Source organism: Nycticebus coucang, chromosome X, assembly GCF_027406575.1.
Source record: "Nycticebus coucang isolate mNycCou1 chromosome X, mNycCou1.pri, whole genome shotgun sequence".
Lineage (NCBI taxonomy): Eukaryota > Metazoa > Chordata > Mammalia > Primates > Lorisidae > Nycticebus > Nycticebus coucang.
In genome coordinates this window covers 61268718-61290822 of record NC_069804.1, presented here as the reverse complement: position 1 = coordinate 61290822, position 22105 = coordinate 61268718, and the positions used below count along the sequence as shown (strand labels likewise).

General features: G+C 39.5%; 1 protein-coding gene and 1 pseudogene across 9 annotated transcripts in view; both read left to right on the top strand.

Annotated features, from left to right (window-relative positions):
- The window catches only part of PHF8 (PHD finger protein 8), a 143515-nt gene that overhangs the window by 107379 nt on the left and 14031 nt on the right, over positions 1–22105 (top strand). The gene's annotated exons all lie outside the window — the stretch shown is intronic.
- On the top strand, positions 2722–4063 carry LOC128577176 (hsc70-interacting protein-like; annotated as a pseudogene).

Genomic DNA, 22105 nt, shown 5'->3' with positions numbered 1-22105 from the left:
ATTAGCATGGTCTTATGCTGTTGTTTATAAATAATATTTTTAATGGCTATTAAATATCTATTGCATGGGTATACTTATTTTAACTAACTCCTCCTTTAATGTGAGACATTTGGGCTATTGCCAAGTTTTCATAGTTAGTGATAACATTTGAGATAAAAATATTTATATAAAAATGTTTGTATTCTGATTATTTACGTAGGATGAACCCCCACGAAAACCTTAGAAGGGCCAAAGTATATGAAAATATAAAGTGAAAAGTCTCCCCCGAACTGTCCCACAGCCTTCCAGTTTCCCACTTGGAGTCACCTAGTGTTATCTTTTTCTTATTTATCATTTCAGAGATATTTATGTACAAACAAGCAAATACATGTATATATTTCCGTTCCCTCCCCTTTTTACTCAATTAGAAGCATACTTTATACATCATTATGTGCTTTCCTTTTCTTACTTAATAATACATCTTAGCGATTGTTTACATACCCACAGCAATGCATAAGAGTGCTTTTTTCCTTAAACTACTGCCAACACACTTTTAATATGAATGTTTTAAAAGCTCTTGATACATAATGCTAAAATGCTTTTCAGAGAAGTTATACCAATTTTCACTTCCTTCAGCCACATATGAGTACTTATTTATGAAATCTATGCAGACATTGAACATAATAGTTGGGAATAGTGTTTGCCTATGAGTAATAGAAACCTCTCAGGCATCCTCAGTGAGTGGTTATTTCCTCAGGGTCGCAAGATGGCAACTTCACCTACAGCATTGGGGTCTTTGTTGCAGTCAAGAAGAAGGGAAAAGCAAAAGGAAAAACAAGCCTTCTGAGTACCCCCTTTCCTCAGGAGTTTTAACTTGTACTGTTTAAAAACATCTCTTTGGTTAAAATTGTGTCACATGGCCAAGACTATCAGAGAGGCCAGGAAGTATAGTTTTTATTTAGGTATATTGCTGTCCCACAAAATCAGAGTTTTTATTAGTAAGCAAGTGGGAAAGGAAGAATAGTTAACATGGTTGAGAATGGGAAGTTTCTACTATAAGTTTTTGATCTTTGGTAATTCACAGGCAAACAATAGCATCTCATTGATTTCATTTGCGTTTCTTTGATTAATCATTTTTTATGTATTTGCATTAGCCTTAGAATTTCTTGTAAATTTTATTCCTGTCCTTTGCCCATTTATCCATGTAGGTCCTCAAGCTTTTCAAATTGTTCTTTTTTATGTAGTCAGGTAGTAAGTCATCCTTTGTTTCAAATACACACAATGCAGTAGAACCTCCATAGCTAACAACCTCCTTAAAGTTGACGTAATTTTCATGACCAAACATTCAAGACCAAACATGTACCACATGTATGTATCAGTATTGTAGGCCTAGTTCCATATAGTGTTGAGAGAGGATCTAAATTGGTTGCTCCCTCCAGATAGGTAATTATTAATGCTAGAATCATATTTCCACTAAGCTGAAATGCTTTCTCTGCCATGTCTACTGACTCATACATGTCATGGGCTATTTGAGGAACATCTGTTTTGTGTCATCAATCTTCTGTCCTCATGTCTATTTGTGACTTTAGAAATCCCAAAAATTTAAAAAAAGTGACTTTTAGGCCAGTGCACTGGCTCACATCTGTAATCCCAGCACTCTTACAGACTGCAGTAGGAGGATTACTTAAGTCCAGACGTTCAACACCAGTCTAGGCAACATAGCAAGACCTTGTCTCTACAAAAAAAAAAAACTAAAAATTTGCTGGATGTGGTTGCACATGCCCCTAATCCTAAGTACTCAGAAGGCTGAGGCAGGAGGACCACTTGGGCTCAGGTGTTTAAGGCTGAAAGTGATCTATAATGACACCACTGCACTTTGTGCTCGGTGACAGAGTAATACCCTGTCTCAAAGAAAAAAAGTGTTGGACTTTTACTTAACTAAAAATTAAAAGATACTCCCTTAATATAAAGACTATCTAGCTTAAACTAACAGGATGAAACTACAGAACAGAGCTGCTTTAGTTGGTGTTTATAGACGTTTAGATTTTTTAATCTCCTAAAATTGCATTAAAATTTTATGTAAATGCATATATATACATAGATATATATATCTCTATCCATATACATTTCTTTAGCTAATAACTTTTATCACATTTTCAAAGTGTGTTCTTAACCCAAAAAAGATTAAGGCATTGTACTGAAGGTATCCATTAAAGTCAGTAATAAAAAATTGCCTACTAAAACTGCTGTTATTTAGTATTGTTCTAGAAGTTCTAGCCAGTGTCATTAGGAGTGAAGCAGAAATAATAACTGTAACTACTAGAAATTAAAAGACCAAATTGACTTGCCCCTTTATCATTGGGGGTTGTGCTTCTCTTAATGCTTATTCATAGATGTGATTGTACATGGTTTCCTGGAGGGGCTGATATCTCCTGCCTCCTTGAAAGACCCTGTGTAGGTGTTTGGCCCATTGAGGGAACTGGTTCAGAGTTGATCTAAGAGAGGCAGGTAACAGCATGAGCAGCCAAGTTTCTAGAAAGTTCTAGGCACTGAACAGGAGCAGAAGTACAGGGAGTAGAAATGAGCAAGCAAAGGACATGGGATCACGAGACTGTTGGGTGGGAAGACCCAGTGTGGCTGGGGAGGTTCTCCTCTGTTCTACATCACTGCAGTAGCCCCCTTCTATGCAATCATGCACAGATCGGGCCTCAGCCTCCTCTGCGAGTCCTCCACTTTCTGACTATGGATCCCTGAAAAGTAAACAAGCTTTGGGCCTTCATGAAAATGCTGGATCTAATCATTCTGTCCACTGAGGAAATGTGTTTCCTGTGGGACTGGCTGGAGAGAATGGGAAGTAAAGTACCACCTGCTACTCAGAAAGCTAAACTTGGAAGAAAATGTCAAGGAAGAAAAAGCAATGAAAAGGTGGAGGAAAACAAAGACAGAGGAACCATCAAGTGAGAAAAGTGATCTAGAGGGTGGCGCCTGTGGCTCAGTTGGTAAGGCGCCAGCTCCATATACCGAGGGTGGCGGGTTCAAACCCCGGCCCCAGCCGAACTACAGCAAAAAAATGGCCGGGTGTTGTGGCGGGCGCCTGTAGTCCCAGCTACTCGAGAGGCTGAGGCAAGAGAATCGCTTGGGCCCGGGAGTTGGAGGTTGCTGTGACCTGTGCGATGCCATGGCACTCTACCAAGGGCCATAAAGTGAGACTCTGTCTCTACAAAAAATAAAAAAATAAAAACTGAAAAATGATCTAGAAATTGGTAATGAAGGTATGATTGAACCAGACACTGGTGTACTTCAAGAAATGGGAGATGAAAAGGTAAAGATAACCAAGGAGATGAGGGATCAGGCAGATGATAAGAAAGTGGCTGCCATTGAACCTCTAAATGATGGTGAACTACAGAAAGCCATTGACTTGCTCACAGATGCCATCAAGCTAAATCCTTGGTTGGCCATTTTGTATGCCAAAAGAGCCAGTGTCTTCATTAAATTACTGAAGCCAAATGATGCCATCTGAGACTGACAGAGCCATTGAGATAAATCTCAATTCAACAATTCAGCTCAGACTTACAAGTGGAGAGGGAAAGCCCACAGACTTCTGGACCATTGGGAAGAAGCAGTTTATGATCTTGCCCTTGCCTATAAACTGGATTATGGCAATGATATTTGTGCAGTGCTGAAACCTAGAGCCCCCCAAATTGCAGGGCATCAGAGAAAGTATGAGCAAAAAGGTAAATAGCCAGAAAACAAAGAATAGAAAGGGTTGAGAAAGCTTGTGAGAAAGCCCAGAGGGAGGAAGAAGCCAGATGACAATCAGGAACTCAGTGTAGCTCTTTTCCAGGTGGCTTTCCTGGGATAGATACTTGGAATGGGAGGAGATACACCTGGAATGTCAAGAATGCCTGCACTCAATGAAATTCTTTGTGATTTAGAGGTCCTAATAGCCATGCAGGATTCAGAAGTTATGGTGGCCTTCCAGGATATAGCTCAGAACCCAGCAAATATGTCAAAATACCAGAGTAACCCAAAGGTTATGAATCTGATCAGTAAGTTGTCAGCCAAATTTGATAGTCAAGCATGATGCCCTTCTGACAAAGTCCATGCTGAAGGAAAAACAACCTGTATCACTTAATAGATGCCACAATAATACAAACCAGTGTACCTCTAACCTTCACATCAAGAGAGCTGGGTTGCTTTGAAGATAATCCCTACTCTTCTTCCCCAAATGCAGCTGAAGCATTTTGCAGTGGTTTGCCATTAGGGTATTAATTCACATGATTTTTCACAACTGGAAATTATGATTTTTAAACACTCTTTTTTTTTTTTTTTAAGAGTCTCACTTTGTCGCTCTGGGTAGAGTGCCATGTTGTTCCAGCTAACAGCAACCTCCAGCTCTTGTGCTTAGGTGATTCTCTTGCCTCAGCCTCCTGAGTAGCGATTTTTAAACACTTTTTTGAGGGTTTGTAAGAAAGGAGAGGAGGCCAGTCCAGGGACAATGAAAGACTATAATAGAGGGAAAAAGGAGAGTGGAGACTGACCTCGTGTCAGCTCACTCCCACACTATTATAAAAGGCTTTTATTAGCCTCATCAGTATAGCTGGAATGGAGCAGTGCCACCTGGGGCTCTTTAGTGCGGGTCAGGATTATGGGGTGTCCTTAGTACTCTATGGGATGTGGGTAGGGTTATTTCCAGGAACTCTGGCCTTAAGGCCCTCCAAGAGTCTGGGGAGGGGATTGCTGGTTTCTGACCTGATTTTCTATAATGGCTATACTCCTGTCAGGGTTATGAGAACTCCTTTTCCACAACTTGCCACTTTTTATTTTAAGGAATAGGGGCACAGAAATCTCTCAAAACTGCTTCCTGCTGGATGGGGGAACTGACACTTTTAGGAATATAGGGGGAAGTTATAGTGGTTAGGAAGGTTTTGGTGTTGTCTTGAGTGAGCCTCTTTTAGAAGAAGGACCTGAGTGTCGTGTTGTTGAGTTAAGCTGCAAATGGTGTTTTGAGTGAACTGGATTGTAGTTCATTTAAGGAGTGGACCTAGGGAAACAAAGTAATAAAAGGAGTAAAGAGTGATTAGAGAGAAGATCCAAGGGAACCAGTTTTGTGAGTCAAACCAGGATTGCCAGAGGTTGGCAGCCTATTCAACTAATTTCTTGGTTGCATATTGATGAGTCCAGATTGGTTGACACAGAAGGCTGTTTCTATGTCATAGAGCATATGGGGTCAGACAATTAAGCTTGCAAATTATCCTAGAAAGGGCAGTAAGGAGTGAGATTGAGATGGGGGTTCTTTTGGGCCTGACGTGTGTTTTCATTAGAATGGGTAGAGGTTGCTCAGGAGGGGCCGTGTTTATATTAGGAGACAGGCAGAAGTATAAGTGCCTGTCTAGTTGGTAGGTAGGCAAGAATGTTCTCTTTCCTGTACAATTTTAACATTTCAAAAAAGCTTAATATGTCTCTTTTAGAATTTCAGTGGTCTTAATATTTATAAGGCGAGTTCAAGGTCAAAAGACTGAATTTAACTTAGCCAAACTATAATAATTAGAAGATTTTAAAAGGCAAAAATCTTATTCTTTGATAGAGAAAAGACATACTTTCCCAAATAATCATAGACAGCTGAAGTATTACATCTTATTAATCACTCATTTAACATAGCATGACTTTAAGGTTTTAAGTTATTAAAACATGTTTTCAAACCACAATATAGGCACTATTCTTGATGTCATTTTCTGTTCCTCGTAAGTCTTAAATGGTTACCTGGTATCAAAAATGGCTGCAAAGTGGGCGGCGCCTGTGGCTCAAGGAGTAGGGCGCCGGTCCCATATGCCAGAGGTGGCGGGTTCAAACCCAGCCCCGGCCAAAAAAAAAAAATAAAATAAAAAATGGCTGCAAAGGACAGGACTTCTTTGTCCTTAATTTACCAGGTAGAAAGACAAAACAGGGTGACTGGTTAACTAAGCAAACAAGGAGTAGGAGACATAAACAGAAATTTTCAAAGAGTGAAGAAGGGTGGCACCTATGGCTCAGTGAGTAGGGTGCCGGCCCCATATACCGAGGGTGGCGGGTTCAAACCCAGCCCCGGCTAAACTGCAACCAAAAAAAAGAAAGAAAGTTCAAAGAGTGAAGAAGACTTGAAGTTAAGGAGCCTCAGTCCATTTTCATTGTGATGGTAAAAGTTGTTAAGGTTCTAAAGGACGTTTAAGTTAAAGATGTTTCAGGCTATTGAGAGGCATTATTAAGTTTGTATTGAAGCCCAGCCATGTTACAGAAGAGAATGAGGTGCTCAGGCTTGATATGGGCATGAGGGTGAGGGTATTTAGGCTGCAGAGAAGGTAGGGTGAGGACAAGGATTTTCTGGGTAGGCGTCCTGAGCAGAGAGGATGTCCTTAATTTTAGTGTGACTTCCCTGAGAGGTGAGGGGATGATCTTTAATCGAGACATCCTTAGAGTTAGAGAAAGTCAGAGAGTCGGGGCCCAGGGCCCAGTCAAGAGGGATGTCTGGGTTAGGAAATTGGAGTAGTTATGAAGAGGGATAGAGAAAAAGGTGTCTGTTAAGTCTAGGACTGTAAACTGTGGTGGAAGGAGTAATAGTGGAGAGGAGGGTATAAGGGTTTGGAACGAGAGGATTTACAAGGTTGGTGGCCTCATTGACTGCCCACAGACTAGCCTAAGGACTAGTTGGAAGGAGCCATCAGGTTCGGAGACTGTTAGGATAGGAGTGTTGTATCGGGGAGGAGGTGGGTCAAAGAATGTGGTTTATTAGTAAATGATTAATAATTCGTTGAGATCCCCTTTATAGTATGGGTTTAAGGGGATATTGAGGTCACGAAGAATAACTATACAGGACTGATGGTGTAGAGCGATTGAGGGTGTAGAGGTGTCCTAAAGTTTAAGATTGACTTGACATAAAGCCTCTAGGAGGTACACCTGTGTAGATAGGGAAGCAGCCTTAGAGGAGAGTAACAGAAGTGTGGGGAACTGAGAGGTATCATCAGTTTTGGGTGATGGGTAGAAAGTAAAAGTGACTTTGAGTCTGGATAGTAGGTCTCTGCCATGCAGGGGAGTGGAGCATTTAGGAATTATTAAGAAAGAATGGGAGAATGTCAGGTGTTTTAACTGACAGGTTACAGGTGGAGTTTTAAGTGGGGTAGAGGGGATTTTATTGACTCCAATCACAGAAATGGAAGAGGGGAATAGTGGCCCTGAAAAATCAGGAAGTACCAAGCATGTGGTCTCCATGTCCAGAAGGAAGGAAATTCTCTTACTAGCAACCAGAAGACAAACTCAGGGCTCTGTGAAATGATAACAGTGGGGGCCTGAGAGCCTGAGTCCCTTCAGTCTTCAGTAGCTACCCTGTTTCCCCGAAAATAAGATAGTGTCTTATTTTAAGGTGTGCTCCCAAAGATGCGCTGGGTCTTATTTTCAGGGGACGTCTTATCTTTCCTGTAAGTAGGTCTTATTTTCGGAGGATGTCTTATTTTCGGGGAAACAGGGTAGTCCCCAAAATTCAGGTAGCTTGAATCCCAGCTTATTCACTGTCTTGGAAGGAGTGGCTCCAGGCCCTGCAGCCCAGGGAAACTTGTCCTTCCAGTGACCCTGAACACCACAGACCAGGCAGAGTCTGAGTGGAGCTTAAGGATTGGGGCAGTGGCTCTGTTTGTCACTCTTATATCAAGGACCTAGATGCTGTGCAGAATGAGCTGGGTGTTTAGGATGTCTTGTGGAGCCCTTCCTCTGTCCCTGAAGGGCAGAGGCCAGTATCTGGTACCTAGCCTGCTTAGTCTTGGCCACCTCCTCCTCTTTGTTGTTATAGACCTTGAAGGACAGTTTAACTGATTGCTTTTGGTGAGTCTGGGGTCTGTATTTGAGTTTCTGAAGCTTTTATATCTGAGGCTGACTGAGAGAGAAAGTGGGTATTTAGATACAGTCTTGCAGCCTCAGATTTGGGTTTGAGGTTGGTATATATATTGTGAGGGTTTCGGTTAAGATATCTGTGAAGCCTATGTCTGCAGCCCAAATACGGGCTTTTCCTCAGGAGTGGTGGTAGAAGAACTATATAAATGTCCTGTCATGAGAGGTCATAGGACTGGATTAAATAATGGAACTCCTTTGTAAATTAAGTAATATCATTTGAAAAGGACCCAAGGTGTTTTCCAATGTAGAATAGATCTCCTAGGTTAAAGAGGACATGGACTCTAATAATGCACTCAGCTCCCGCTACTTCATGTAAGGGTAAAACAGTTTCCAGACGCTGTCCCTGAGAGAGTGTGTGAAGGAGAAAAGGAATCAGGTAGAGAGAGAGAAGAAAGGGAGTCAGATGGAGAGGTTAGGGGTGTAGGAGTTGGGGACCAAATGGGAGCAAAAGGTTCAGGAGGTGGAGAGACATAAGGTGGGGGACAGAATGGTCAGTGGGGTCGAAATTCAAGTCAGAGGTAGAAGGTGGAGGTAGGTGGCGGCTGTTCGTTGAGAAGAAGAATTTGAAAGGTGGTATAGGTCTAGTAGCAGGGTGAAGGATGACTGCAGGAAGAAGAAAGCTTGGAGATAGGGAAGAAGAACATTTGAAGAGAAGGGACAAGAAAGCTTGAAGATAGGAGACCCTGACTACTTGGCACTGAGAGTTATGAAATTTTAAGATTTTTAAGAATATTGGGGTGGCACCTGTGGCTCAGTGAGTAGGGCGCTGGCCCCATATACCAAAGGTGGTGGATTCAAACCCAGCCCCAGCCAAATTGCAAGAAAAAAAAAAGCCGGTGTTGTGATGGGCACCTGTAGTCCCAGCTACTAGGGAGGCTGAAGCAAGAGAATTGCCTAAGCCCAAGAGCTAAAGGTTGCTGTGAGCTGTGAGGCCATGGCACTCTACCAAGGGTGACAAAGTGAGACTCTGTCTCTAAAAATAAAAAAAAAGAGAGAGATTTTTTAAGAATATTTAAATTGAAAGTGTCAATTTTAGGCTAATTTTATTGGGGCCAGGTAGTGTGGCAAAGGTGGTTTGATGTCTCCTGTTAAACCCAGGCTGCTGAGGTTTTTGAGGAGACTGCCAAGTGGCAGGTTTTAGGAGGGAGCTGAATAGCAACTGCCCATGGCATGTGAGGTAAGGAGAAGGAATGGGTGGAGGCATCCCCGTGGGGAAGTAGGCATCCCCACATTCCTCATGGAACCAAGAGGACAAAGTGTGGAGAATCTCAACCCTGTCCCTCAGACATCCACAAAGGAAGGTATTGGGATTAGGACACTGATCCCAGATCCCAGTGGAAATCCCGACCTTTCAGAGGAGAAAATAGGGGGGAAAAAAGGAGGATGTATGATTACTAAGGCATTTTGATTTGTCTTTTTAAGTTCTTCATATATAAAAAAATATGATTTATTTCAATAAAACTATTGGGACTACCAGTGTTTCAGTAGGAGTAGAAACTGGAACTCTTTTAGGATAGAGCCTGGAAATAACTTAGCAGGACATTAGCAATCTTGCTGTAGTTTACATAACAAGCACCCTTGTGTAGGTTGCATTTAAATCTTACACTGTGGTGAAGGGATTTTTTTTTGTAATGCTGCAATACAGTTGGATTAACTTAGCTCTGTTCTCATGCAAGATATCGAATAAATGTATCATATTATTTCCACAGAGTGTTAAAAAAAAGGGAACAAATCATCATCACTTGAGCTGTTAGAATGATAATTCTGTTCATTTTTTGCTATCATTATATCTGTAGTACCCTGCCTCATGCCTGGCATGTTAGAGATGTTTTATACATCTTTGATACATGAAATATAAAAGACATAATTTTATAATAGAAAATTGCGATTGATGTGATTATATAATGGATTATAGCAAATGCAAGAGAATCAACTCAACGCTGTTAGAACTAGTAAGATAATTCAATAAATTGGGTAATCACTGGGTATAAACCATAGATCTAAAAATCAAGAATTACAATGTATCTGTAATAAACATAATACACTGAAGAAAAAGTTCTGATGATAGCAATAAATACGTAAAATATATAGGAGTAATCTTAAGGTATGTGTAGAACCTAAATGAAGAAATCTTCAACATTTTACTGAGGAACATAAAATAAAGCCTGAATAATTAGAGGTGTGCCATGTGTCTGGTTACAAAATCTGAGTGTTGTGAAGTGTCATTTCTTTCCGAATTAATTTATGCATTTAACACCATGCTAATTCAAAATCCTACAGGATTTTTAGAACTCATTCTAAAAGTAAGAAGTAAACAATTTCCACTCAGATCAGAAACTAGACAAGGCTGCCCTTTGTCTCCACTTCTATTCAACATAGTAATGGAAGTCTTAGCCATTGCAATCAGGCAAGAGAGGGCAATCAAAGGTATCCAGATGGGGTCAGAGGAGATCAAACTGTCACTCTTTGTGGATGACATGATCTTATACCTGACAAACCCCAGGGACTCAACTACAAAATTCACAGAAGCAATCTGCAGTGTCTCGGCATATAAAATCAGTACTTAGAACTCAGTAGCTTTTATATATACCAACAATACTCAAGCTGAAAATAAAGTCAAGAACTCTGTTCCTTTTACAATAGTGCCAAAGAAGATGAAATATCTGGGAATTTACCTAACAAAGGACCTGAAAGATCTCTATAAAAAGAATTATGAAACTCTGAGAAAAGAAATAGCAGAAGATGTTAACAAATGGAAAAACATACCATGCTCATGGCTGGGAAGAATCAACATTGTTAAAATGTCCATACTACCCAAAGCAATCTATAGATTTAATGTAATCCCTATTAAAGCACCATTGTCATACTTTAAAGAACTTGAAAAAATAGTACTTTGTTTTATATGGAATCAGAAAAAACCTCAAATAGCCAAGACATTTCTTAGAAATAAAAACAAATCCAAAAGTAGCACAGACTTCAGGCTATACTATAAATCTATAGTGATCAAAACAGCCTGGTACTGGCACAAAAATAGAGAGGTAGATGTATGGAACAGAATACAGAACCAAGAGATGAACCCAGCCACTTATTGTTATTTGATCTTTGATAAACCTATCAAAAGCATTAATTGGGGGAAAGATTCCCTATTGAACAAATGGTGCTGGGTGAACTGGCTGGCGACCTGTAGAAGACTGAATGAACTAGACTCTCACCTTTCATCATTAACAAAAATTGATTCTCATTGGATGAAAAATTTAAACTTAAGACTGGAAACTACAAAAACACTAGAAGAGAGTACAGGGAAACACTTGAAGAAATTGGCCTGGGAGAATTTTTTATGAGGAGGACCCCCCTGGCAATAGAAGCAACACCAAAAATATATTACTGGGATCTGATCAAACTAAAAAGCTTCTGCAGAGCCAAGAGCACAGTAAGTAAAGCAAGCAAACAGCCTTCAGAATGGGAGAAGATATTTGTAGGTTATTTTTCCGACAAGGGTCTAATAACTAGAATCCACAGAAAACTCAAACTATTATCAATAAGAAAAGAACAAATAACCCTATTTCTATGTGGGCAAGAGACTTACAGAAGCTTCTCTGAAGAAGACAGGTGCATGGCTTACAAACACATGAAAAAATGCTCATGATCTTTAATCATCAGAGAATTGTAAATCAAAATTACCTTGAGATAGCATCTAACTCCAGTAAGATTAGCCCACATCACAAAATCCCAAGACTACAGATGTTGGCATGGATACAGAGATAAGGGATTACTTGTATACTGCTGGTAGGAATGCAAGCTAATACATCTTTTTTGGAAAGAAATTTGGAGAATACTCAAGGAACTGAAAGTAGACCTACCATTCGATCCTGCAATTCCTCTACTCAGTATATTCCCAGATGATCAAAAATCATTTTACCACAAAGACATTTGCACCAGAATGTTCATTGCTGCCCAATTCATAATTTCAAAGTCATGGAAGCAGCCTAAGTGCCCATCAGCCCATGAATGGATTACCAAATTGTGGTATATGTATATATACCATGGAATACTATGCAGCCATTAAAGAGATGGAGACTTTACATCTTTTATGATTACCTGGATGAAGCTGGAATATATTCTTCTTAGGAAAATATCTCAAGAGTGGAAGAAAAAGTATCCAATATACTCAATACTATTATGAGACCAATGTATAATCACCTACACTTTCATACAAATGATAAAACAAAACTATAATTCAGAAAAAAAGAGGGAAGTGGAGGGAGAGGGAAGAGGAGGGAGGGTATTTGATAGGACCTCATCTATTGTGTATGATGTAATGGTACATTGTAAAACTATTAAGAGTAGAGTATAAATGACTTACCACAACAAATAAGTAAGTGAGGTGTTGGTTATGTTAACAGGTTTGATGTAAGCTTTCCACATTGTATATCAAATTACCACATTGTACTCCATAAATGCATTAATATACACAGTTATGATTTAATAAAAAAATTAAAAAATTAAGACCCAATTAAGAGGGAAAAAATAGTAAACAGGTATGGTTTGCTTAAAGAACATTGGAATAAAAAAGTAAATGAAAAGAAATTAACCTTTTTAGATATTTATTTATTTATCTTGTTTTTTTTTTTTTGCAATTTTTGCCAGGGTCGGGCTTGAACCCGGCACCCCTGGTATATGGGGCTGACGCCCTACTCCTTGAGCCACAGGCGCCGCCCCCTCTTTAGATATTTAAATATATTATATTGCTATAATAGTCACAAGAACAAGTAAATGTTTTTCCTTTCTTAAAAAATTTTTATTATGAAAATTAGAGATGCTAGTACCGTGAAGACCTGTATTTCTCACCCAGAATTAATAATGACTAATTTACTACATTTGCTTTTTTCTTTTTTTGAAGCATTTTAAGCAAAATTTCAGACATATGACACATCTCTAGTTCCTTGTTAATCTTCTAATTGTTCTATTCCTGAAAATAAGGTTTTGAAGTCTCCAAAGATATTGTTCAGTGACATCATTTTCCCTTCAATTGGTCAGTTTTTAATTCATGTATTTTGAGGCTGTTGTTAGATACATATATATTTATCATTGTTACTGCCTTTTGATGTATTGACTCTTTTATCATTATAAAATGCCCTTCTTTGTCTCTGGTAACAATTTTTGTCTTAAAGACTGTTTTGTCTGATACTACTATAGCTATTCTAGTTTTTTTTTTTTTTCTTCCTGCCTCAGGTTTATTTGTACAAATAGCACAGGAGGACCCCAGCCCCATATAGACAGCAGCCTACAGGTCACACCAGTCCTTTTGCCATCATGGCAGACAGATGCCTCTACTCTGGAGCCTCGTGGGGGCTTGGGAACCTTTGGGAGCCTGAGCTGGAACTGAAGCTGGAGCTGCAGATGAAGCAGCAGATTGGGCCTTTGTTTGATCCTTGGCCTTGGCCTTGGCCTTTGGCTGGCATAGCCTGAGACCCTTGGCAATGCGTGCATGAACACGCTTCCCAAGCTTGGCGTGGGCGATGTAAGCAAGTCAAGTTTATGGCTGGCACCCTTTGGAATCTTGGTCTTAACCTCCTTGGGCTTTACAAGGGCCTTGATAACTTCAGCATGTAAACTCATAGCCTTGGCATTGTTGGCCTGCATCTTTTTCAGGCCTTTCTTGTTGTGCTTCTTGGCAAAGCTCATGTTCCTCAGGAACTTGGGATCCATCCCCTTAAGAGATTCATACCTTTGTGATTGGAGTTTCTTGATGCCATTTCTGTGCCACTTTTGGGACTGGTTATGTGTGGTGTGGTTCTTGGACTTGGCCATGTCTGCACCGCAACCCATGACTGCCGAAGCCCTAAGTGCCTATGATTGGAAGAGAAAAGCCATTCTAATTTTTATTTGAGTGAGATTCTCAGGATTATCTCTTTTTCTATCTTTTCATCTTCAATTTCTTTGTGTCTTCCAGTCTGAAGTTGTGTGTCTTAATAGTTTATAGCAAGATCATGTTTTTTTAATCCAGTCTTCCAATATCTGCTTTTCAGTTGGAGAGTTCAGTCTGTTAATAACTGATGAAGATTTACAGTGTCCATTTTGCTGTTGGTTTTCTATGTTGGCCTACTCCTTTATTTTGTTCATCATTCTTCCATTACTGTCCTCTTTTGCATTAATAGCTATTTTCTGGCATCTCATTGTATTTGTTTATTTTATATATTAAGGGGGTAGAGAGGTTTTTGTTATGTGCATGCTTTTGTCAGGGCTGTAAGTGTGCCCATCACCCAAATAGTATTCATTGTACATGTTAGGTAGGTTTTCACCCCTCTCTTCCTCCCTCTTGCCCCCTTCTTGATTTTCAACAATTTTTACTTCTCTTTGTGCCCATGTGTGTCCATCAGTTAGTTCCAAATTATTAGAGAATATATGTGGTATTTGTTTTTTCCATTCTTGAGATATGTCATATAGGGTAATAGTCTCCATTTCCATATAAATTGCTGCAAAAGACATTAATTCATTGCTTTTTATAGCTGAGTACACACACACACACTACATTTTCTTCTTCCACTCGTGAATTGATGGGCACTTAGGTTTATTCCACATCTTTGCAATTGTTATTGTGCTGCAGTTAACATTTGAATGCAGACATCTTTTTGATAAAATGATTTCTCCTTTGGATAGATACCCACTTGTTGGATTGCTGGCTCAAATGGTAGGTCTGCTTTTAGTTGTTTGAGAAATCTCTATACACTTTTCCACAGAGCATCACTTTTTTTTTTTACTTTTTTCTATACATGTTTATTTGTTTTAGACAGAGTTTTACACTGTCATGTAGGTAGAGTGAAGTGGCATCATGATAGCTATCGCAACCTCAAACTTCAGTGCTCAAGTGATCCTCCTGCCTCAGCCTCCTGAGTTCCTGAGACTATAGGCTAATACCATGATATGTGGCCAATTTTTCTATTTTTAGTAGAGATGGGGTTTTACTCCTGCTTAGGCTGGTCTTAAACTCCTGAGCTCAAGCAAACCTCCTGCCTTTGCTTCCCAGAATGCTAGGATTATAGGCACGAGCCCACGTGCCCAGCCACATTCTATATACCGTATATTTGAATTATTTTCCTAGTGTTTATTCTGGTGAATAACATCTTAATTTATACCATTCTAAGTCACATTAATATCAATTTAATTTCAGTACTAAATGAAAAACTTTTATCCTACATAGATAGCTTCATTATCCTTCTCCTTCATATTATTAGTGTCACAAATTGCATTTTTATACATTGTGTTCAGTTATTGCTTTGTACAGTATTGTGTTAAGCAGAGAGAAATAAGGTTATAAACAAGAATACATTGATACTGTCTTTTAAATTTACCTATCGAGTTACCTTTATCAGTGCTCTTTATTTCGTCATGTAGATTCAATTTATTGTATTGCGTCCTTACATTTTATTTTTTTTTATTAAATCATAGCTGTGTACATCAATGCTGGTTTTATATACAATTTGAAATATTTTCATCAAACTGGTTAACATAGACTTCACGTCATTTTCTTAGTTATTGTGTTAAGACATTTATATTCTACAGTTAGTAAATTTTGCATGTACCCTTGTAAGATGCACCGTAGGTGTGGTCCCACCAATTACCCTCCCTCCACCCACCCTTTCCCCTCCCCTCCACTCCCGCTCCCCTTTCCGTGTATTCTTGGGCTATAATTGGGTTATAGCTTTCATATGAAAACTATACATTGGTTTCATAGTAGGGCTGAGTACATTGGCTACTTTTTCTTCCATTCTTGAGATACTTGCTGAGAAGAATATGTTCCAGCACCATCCATGTAAACATGAGAGAGGTAAAGTCTCCATCTTTCTTTAAGTCTGCATAATATTCCATGGTGTACATATACTACAATTTATTAATCCATTCATGGGTAATGGGCACTTGGGCTTCTTCCATGACTTAGCAATTATGAATTGGGCTGCAATAAACAATCTGATACAAATATCTTTGTTATCATGTGATTTTTGGTCTTCTGGGTATATACCTGGTAGAGGTATCGTAGGATTGAATGGCAGGTCTATTTTTAGTTCCCTAAGTGTTCTCCCAACATCTTTCCAAAAGGAACATATTAGTTTGCACTACCAGCAGTGCAAAAGTATTCCCTTTTCTCCACATCCACTCCAACATCTCTGGTTTTGTGAGGTGGGCTAATCTTACTGGGATATCTCAAAGTAGTTTTGATTTGCATTACTCTGATGATTCAGGATGATGAGCATTTTTTCATATGTCTGTAGGCCATGCGCCTGTCTTCAGAGAGGTGTCTCTTCAAGTCCCTTGCCCAGCCTGCGATGGGATCACTTGTTCTTTTCTTGCTAATACATTTGAGTTCTCTGTGGATTCTGGTTATTAAACCTTTGTCGGACATATAACCTGCAAATATCTCCTCCCATTCTGAGGGCTGTCTGCTTGTTTTACTTACTGTGTTCTTGGCTATGCAGAAGCTTTTTAGTTAGATCAGGTCCTGGTAATGTATTTTTGGTGTTGCTTAAATTGGCCAGAGGGTCCTCCTCATGAAATATTCACCCAGGCCAATTGCTTCAAGTGTATTCCCTGCACTTTTCTTCTAGTATTTTATAGTTTCATGTCTTAAGTTTAAATCTTTAATCCAGTGAGAGTCTATTTTAGTTAATGGTGAAAGGCGTGGGTCAAGTTTCAGTCTTTTACAGGTCACAAATCAGTTCACCAGCACCATTTCTTAAATAGGGAATCTTTTCCCCACTGAATGTTTTTAATTGGTTTGTCAAAGATCAAACAATGGTAAGTTTCTGGGTTCATCTCTTGGTTCCCTATTCTTTTCCATACATCTTCCTCTCTGTTTTTGTGCCAGTACCATGCTGTTTTGATCACTGTCCATTTATGATATAGTCTGAGGTCTGGTAGTGTGATTCCTCCTGCTTTGTTTTGTTGCTGACTAATGACTTGGCTATTCGAGGTTTTTTTCTTATTCTATATAAAACGAAGTATTATTTTTTTTGAGATCTTTAAAGTATGACAGTGGAGCTTTAATAGGGATCACTTTAAAATTGTGTATTGCTTTGGGTAGTATGGACATTTTAACAACATTGATTCTTCCCAGCCATGAGCATGGTATGTTTGTCCATTTGTTAACTTCTTCAGCTATTTCTTTTCTTAAGAGTTTCATAATTTCCTTTATAGAGATCTTTCATGCCCTTTGTTAGGTAAGCTCCCAAATATTTCATCTTCTTTGGCACTATTGTGATTGGAATAGAGTCCTCGTTTGTTTGTTTGTTTGTTTGTTTTTTTGTAGAGACAGAGTCTCACTTTATGGCCCTCGGTAGAATGCCGTGGCCTCACACAGCTCACAGCAACCTCCAACTCCTGGGCTTAAGTGATTCTCTTGCCTCAGCCTCCCGAGTAGCTGGGACTAGGCGCCTGGCTATTTTTTTTTTTTTTTTGGTTGCAGTTTGGCTGGGGCCGGGCTTGAACCTGCCACCCTCAGTATATGGGGCCGGCACCTCACCAACTGAGCCACAGGCGCCGCCCCCTCAAATGTTTTTTAAGCATGATTATGTTGGCATATAATGAGTGTTGATTTTGAGTGTTGATTTTGTAACCTGAGATGCTTTTTTAACCTGAGATGGCATATAATGAGTGTTGATTTTATGAGTGTTGATTTTGTAACCTGAGATGCTCCTGTATTCCTTGATCTCTTCTAAGAGTTTTGTAGTAGAATCCCTGGTATTTTTCAGATACACAATCATATCATCTGTGAAGAGTGAAAGTTTGATCTCTTTTGATCATATATAGATACACTTAATTGCCTTTTCTTGCCTGTTTGCGATGGCTAAGATTTCCAGTACAATGTTAAAAAGAAGTGGAGATGATGGGCAGCCTTGCCTGGTTCCTGATTTGAGTGGAAATGATTTCAATTTTACTCCATTCAATATGATATTGGCTGTGGATTTTCTGTGGATGGCCTCTATCAGTTTAAGAAATGTCCCTTCCATACCAATTTTCTTAAGTGTTCTGATAATGAAAGGATGCTGGATATTGTCAAAAGCCTTTCCTGCATCAATTGATAGAATTATATGGGTCTTTGTGTTTTAATTTGTTTATGCGATGAATTATATTTATAGATTTATGTATATTGAACCAGCCTTGAGACCCTGGGATAAAACCCACTTCGTTATGGTGTATAATTTATTTGATCTGTTGCTGGATTCTGTTTGCCAGGATCTTGTGAATATTTTTGCATCAATATTCATTACTGATATTGGTCCATAATTTTCTTTTATTGTTGGGTCTTTTTCTGGTTTGGGGATCAAGGTGATGTTTGCTTCATAGAATGTGTTGTGTATTATTCCTTCTTTTTCTACATTTTGCAAAAGGTTGAGTAACATGGATACTAGTTCCTCTTTAAAGGTTTGGTAGAATTCTGATGTGAAGCCATCTGGTCCCAGGCTTTTCTTTTTAGGGAGATTTTGTATAGTTGATGCTATTTCAGAACTTGATATAGGCCTGTTCAACATTTCCACTTCATTCTGGCTAAGTCTAGGACAGTGGCATGCTTCCAAGTTTTGGTGTATTTCCTTCAGATTTTCGTATTTCTGAGAATAGAGTTTCTTGTAATATTCATTAATGATTTTTTGAATTTCTGAGGAGTCTGTTGTTATTTTGTCTTTATGATTTCTGATTGATGAAATTGGAGATTTTACTCTTTTTTTCCTGGTTAGGTTAACCAAAAGTTTATCTATTTTATTAACCTTAAAAAACCCCCAACTTTTTGATTTATCCATCTGTTGTATAATCCTTTTGTTTTCCATTTCATTTAATTCTGCTCTCATTTTGGTTATTTCTTTTCTTCTGCTGGGTTTGGGATTGGAATGTTCTTCCTTTTCCAGTTGCTTGAGATATCCTATTAAGTTGTTAACTTCCTGTCTTTTCATTCTCTTGAGGATGGCTTGCAGTGGTATAAATTTACCTCCTAGCACTGCCTTTGCATTATCCCAGGGGTTTTAATAATTCATGTGTTCATTATTGTTATTTTCCAAAAATTTGGTAGTTTCCTTATTTATCTTGTCTGTGACTCAGCTATTCTTCAGCATAATGTTATTTAGTTCCCATTTTTTTTATGAGTATGCAGATTCCTGTTGTTACTGAGTTCCACTTTTATTCCATAATGGTCCAAGAAGATGCAAGGTATAATTTCTATTTTTTTAAAGTTACTGAGGTTAGACTTGTGACCTAAGATGTGATCAGTTTTGGAGTATGTTCCATGGGCTGATGAGAATAATGTGTGTTATTTTTAGTTTTGTTAGGATGAAATGTTCTGTACATGTCTGTTAATTCCAATTGTTGAAGTTTAAGCCTAAAATGTCTTTGCTTAGCTTCTTATTGGAGGATCTGTCCAACACTGCCAAAGGGGAGTTCAAATCTCTGACTATTATGATGCTGGAGTAAATTACATTGCTCATATCTGTTAGAGACTGTTGTATACATTGAGGCACATTCTGGTTGGGTGCATAAATGTTAATAATTAAACTCTCATCATGTTGAGTGTTGCCCTTAACAAATATGAAGTGACCATCCTTATCTTTGCTTACTTTTGTTGGTTTAAAGCCCATTGTATCTGTGAATAAAATTGCAACACCTGATTTTTTTCTCATGTCCATTTGCCTGAAATATAGATGACCATCCTTTCACCCTGAGTCTATATTTATCTTTTAAGATGAGATGAGATTCTAATATGCAACAGATATCTGGCCTGAGTTTTTGTATCCAGTCATCCAACCTGTGCCTCTTTAGAGGACAATTTAAGCCATTCACATTAATTATGAATATTGATAAGCCTGGTAGAATTATGGGTATCAATTTTTTTGAAAGTCCAGTGGACATTTTTAATCCTTTTGCCACTGTGGAAGTTACAATTTGATCAAAAGTTTGTGAGTGAGTTTACTTTTGTGATAGAGGATTGCTCTGGTCATTATGGAGGATAGGTCTGAGAATATCCTGGAGAGCTGGTTTAGTTATAGCAAATTTCTTCAACATGTGAATATCATTAAAGTATTTAATTTCTCCACCATAAATGAAACTCAGTTTAGCTGGATACAGGATCCTGGGTTGAAAGTTATTTTGTTTTAGAAGATTAAAAGTCGATGACCACTCTCTTCTACCTTGAAAGTTTTCTGCAGAGAGATCTGCAGTCATTCTAGTATTCCTCACCTCGTGGATTATGGTTTTCTTACGTCTGGCTGCTTTCAGAAATTTCTCCTTCATTTTGACTTTGGCGAAGTTAATTACAATGTGTGTGGGAGATGCCTTATTCGGGTTGAGTCATTCTGGGGTTCTGAAACTGTCTGCTATTTGATTTTCACAATCTCTGAGCATGTCTTAGAAGTTCTCTTTGATTATCTCATGGAGTAGAGCATCAGAGTCTTTCAAAGCAACCTTTTTGCCTTCAGGAATTCCTATAAGGCGAATATTAGTTTCTTCAAATTATGCCAGAGCTCTCTGAGAGAATGATCTAGTTTTGCTCTCCACTTCTCTTCCTCTTTGAGCATTTGGGAGCATTCAAAGGCTTTGTCTTCAATGTCAGAAATCCTTCATTCTGCCTGCTTTATTCTGTCACTGAGGGATTCTATTGTATTTCTCAGATCTTTGAAGGCTGCAAGTTCTTGTCTCACTGTGTCAAAAATCTTTGGGGATTTTGTCTTTGAATTCATTGAATTCTTGAGACAACTTTTGAAATGCTCCTTGAATTTCTAATTCCAACTTTACCTCCATTCTGTTAATCTTATTTGCAATCCAAATTCTGAATTCGATTTCTGACGTCTCAGCCATTTGTTTATGAATGGGATCTTCTTGTGTGTCCGCCATATTGTTCCTTGGGGAAGTTGATCTACTCTGATTATTCATGTTGCCAGAGTTTTTCCGCTCATTCTGCCCCGTGATTATTTTACACTGTTTGGCTGGATGAACAGATAAGGTGAAGTTGGGTTGGGGGCTCCTGGAGTAGGGATTAACTAGCCCAAGAGGACTGGTGTCTGTACTTTTTCCCCTAGAGCTTTGCAAGGGACCCTTAGAGTGCTGTGGCCTGAGTCACTGGGGACCTGTTTCGTGTGGTGGGGCTAAGTGGCTCTGTCTTGTTTTCAGCTAGTCTCTGTCCTACCCTAGTGAATCAGTTACTCTGGGTTGAAGTCTCAGCTTTGGAAAAATACCAGCAATTAAGTCACCGCACCACCCACAGGCAACAACTAGAAAAGGAAAATCAAACCTTCCCACAACCACACACCCAGAGTACCACTTTGGATAGTCCTCGGGTGATTTGCCCAGTTCAAGCGGTCCAAATCAGTTGTTCCAGTCAGCACCAGTCTCAGATGGGAGAACTCAAAATGTCTCTGGCAACTAGATAGCAGCCATCTGCTGGCAGGTCAAGTATGACTTACTCCAGTGCTCCGTGAAGTCAGAAGGGCCCACCTAGCAAATGAATTAGTCTGGGAAGGTTGATGCCTCAGGGCTGTGACCCAGTTCCCTCCAATGAGCAGATGCTCCAGGGGGTTTCATCTACCTGAGTCACAGGGAAATCTATGTCTCCTTGTCCAGGCTGTGGCTCTCTGCCACTCTCCAGCAGGGGGAGCTGAGGCCTGACAACTTTCGGTGTTTAATGGGAGCTGAGCCAGTTCACTCAGTTCCAGCCCCGCCCCTGATTGATGTTAGTGACACGTATATTTTGGCAGAATTTGTTTCTATGCCAGCTATATTCTCCTGCAGATCAGGTGCTGTTTGAATTCACAGACACTGCGACTCAGCCCCAGTCTGTGCCGCTGCCTATTTGTGGTGTGTCTGTCTCTGTTGTTCTCTGTGTTGGGGCGGGCAGGGTTAGAGCTCACACTCAGGTCTCACATGCTTTTGTCTCATCTATGATCCCCTGAGGGCCAGTGCTGCTTAGGCCTACTAAAGCAGTCCTTCTGGCTCAGCCTCACCCTGGGAGTATGCCATCTCTGTGTGCATATTCTAGACTCCATCTCCGCAGTGCCCCACCCAGGCAGGTACCGCCTCAGGCATACCTTTTACTCACAGGGCCTGTGTTTCCGTCCCAGATCTGTTCAGCCACTCACCAGAGGAGATGCCCGTCTTCCTCTGGTTGCCCAGAGAGGCAGGGAATGTCTTTCCAAAATATCCTCAGGGGTCTGAGCCCTATTGTTCTCAC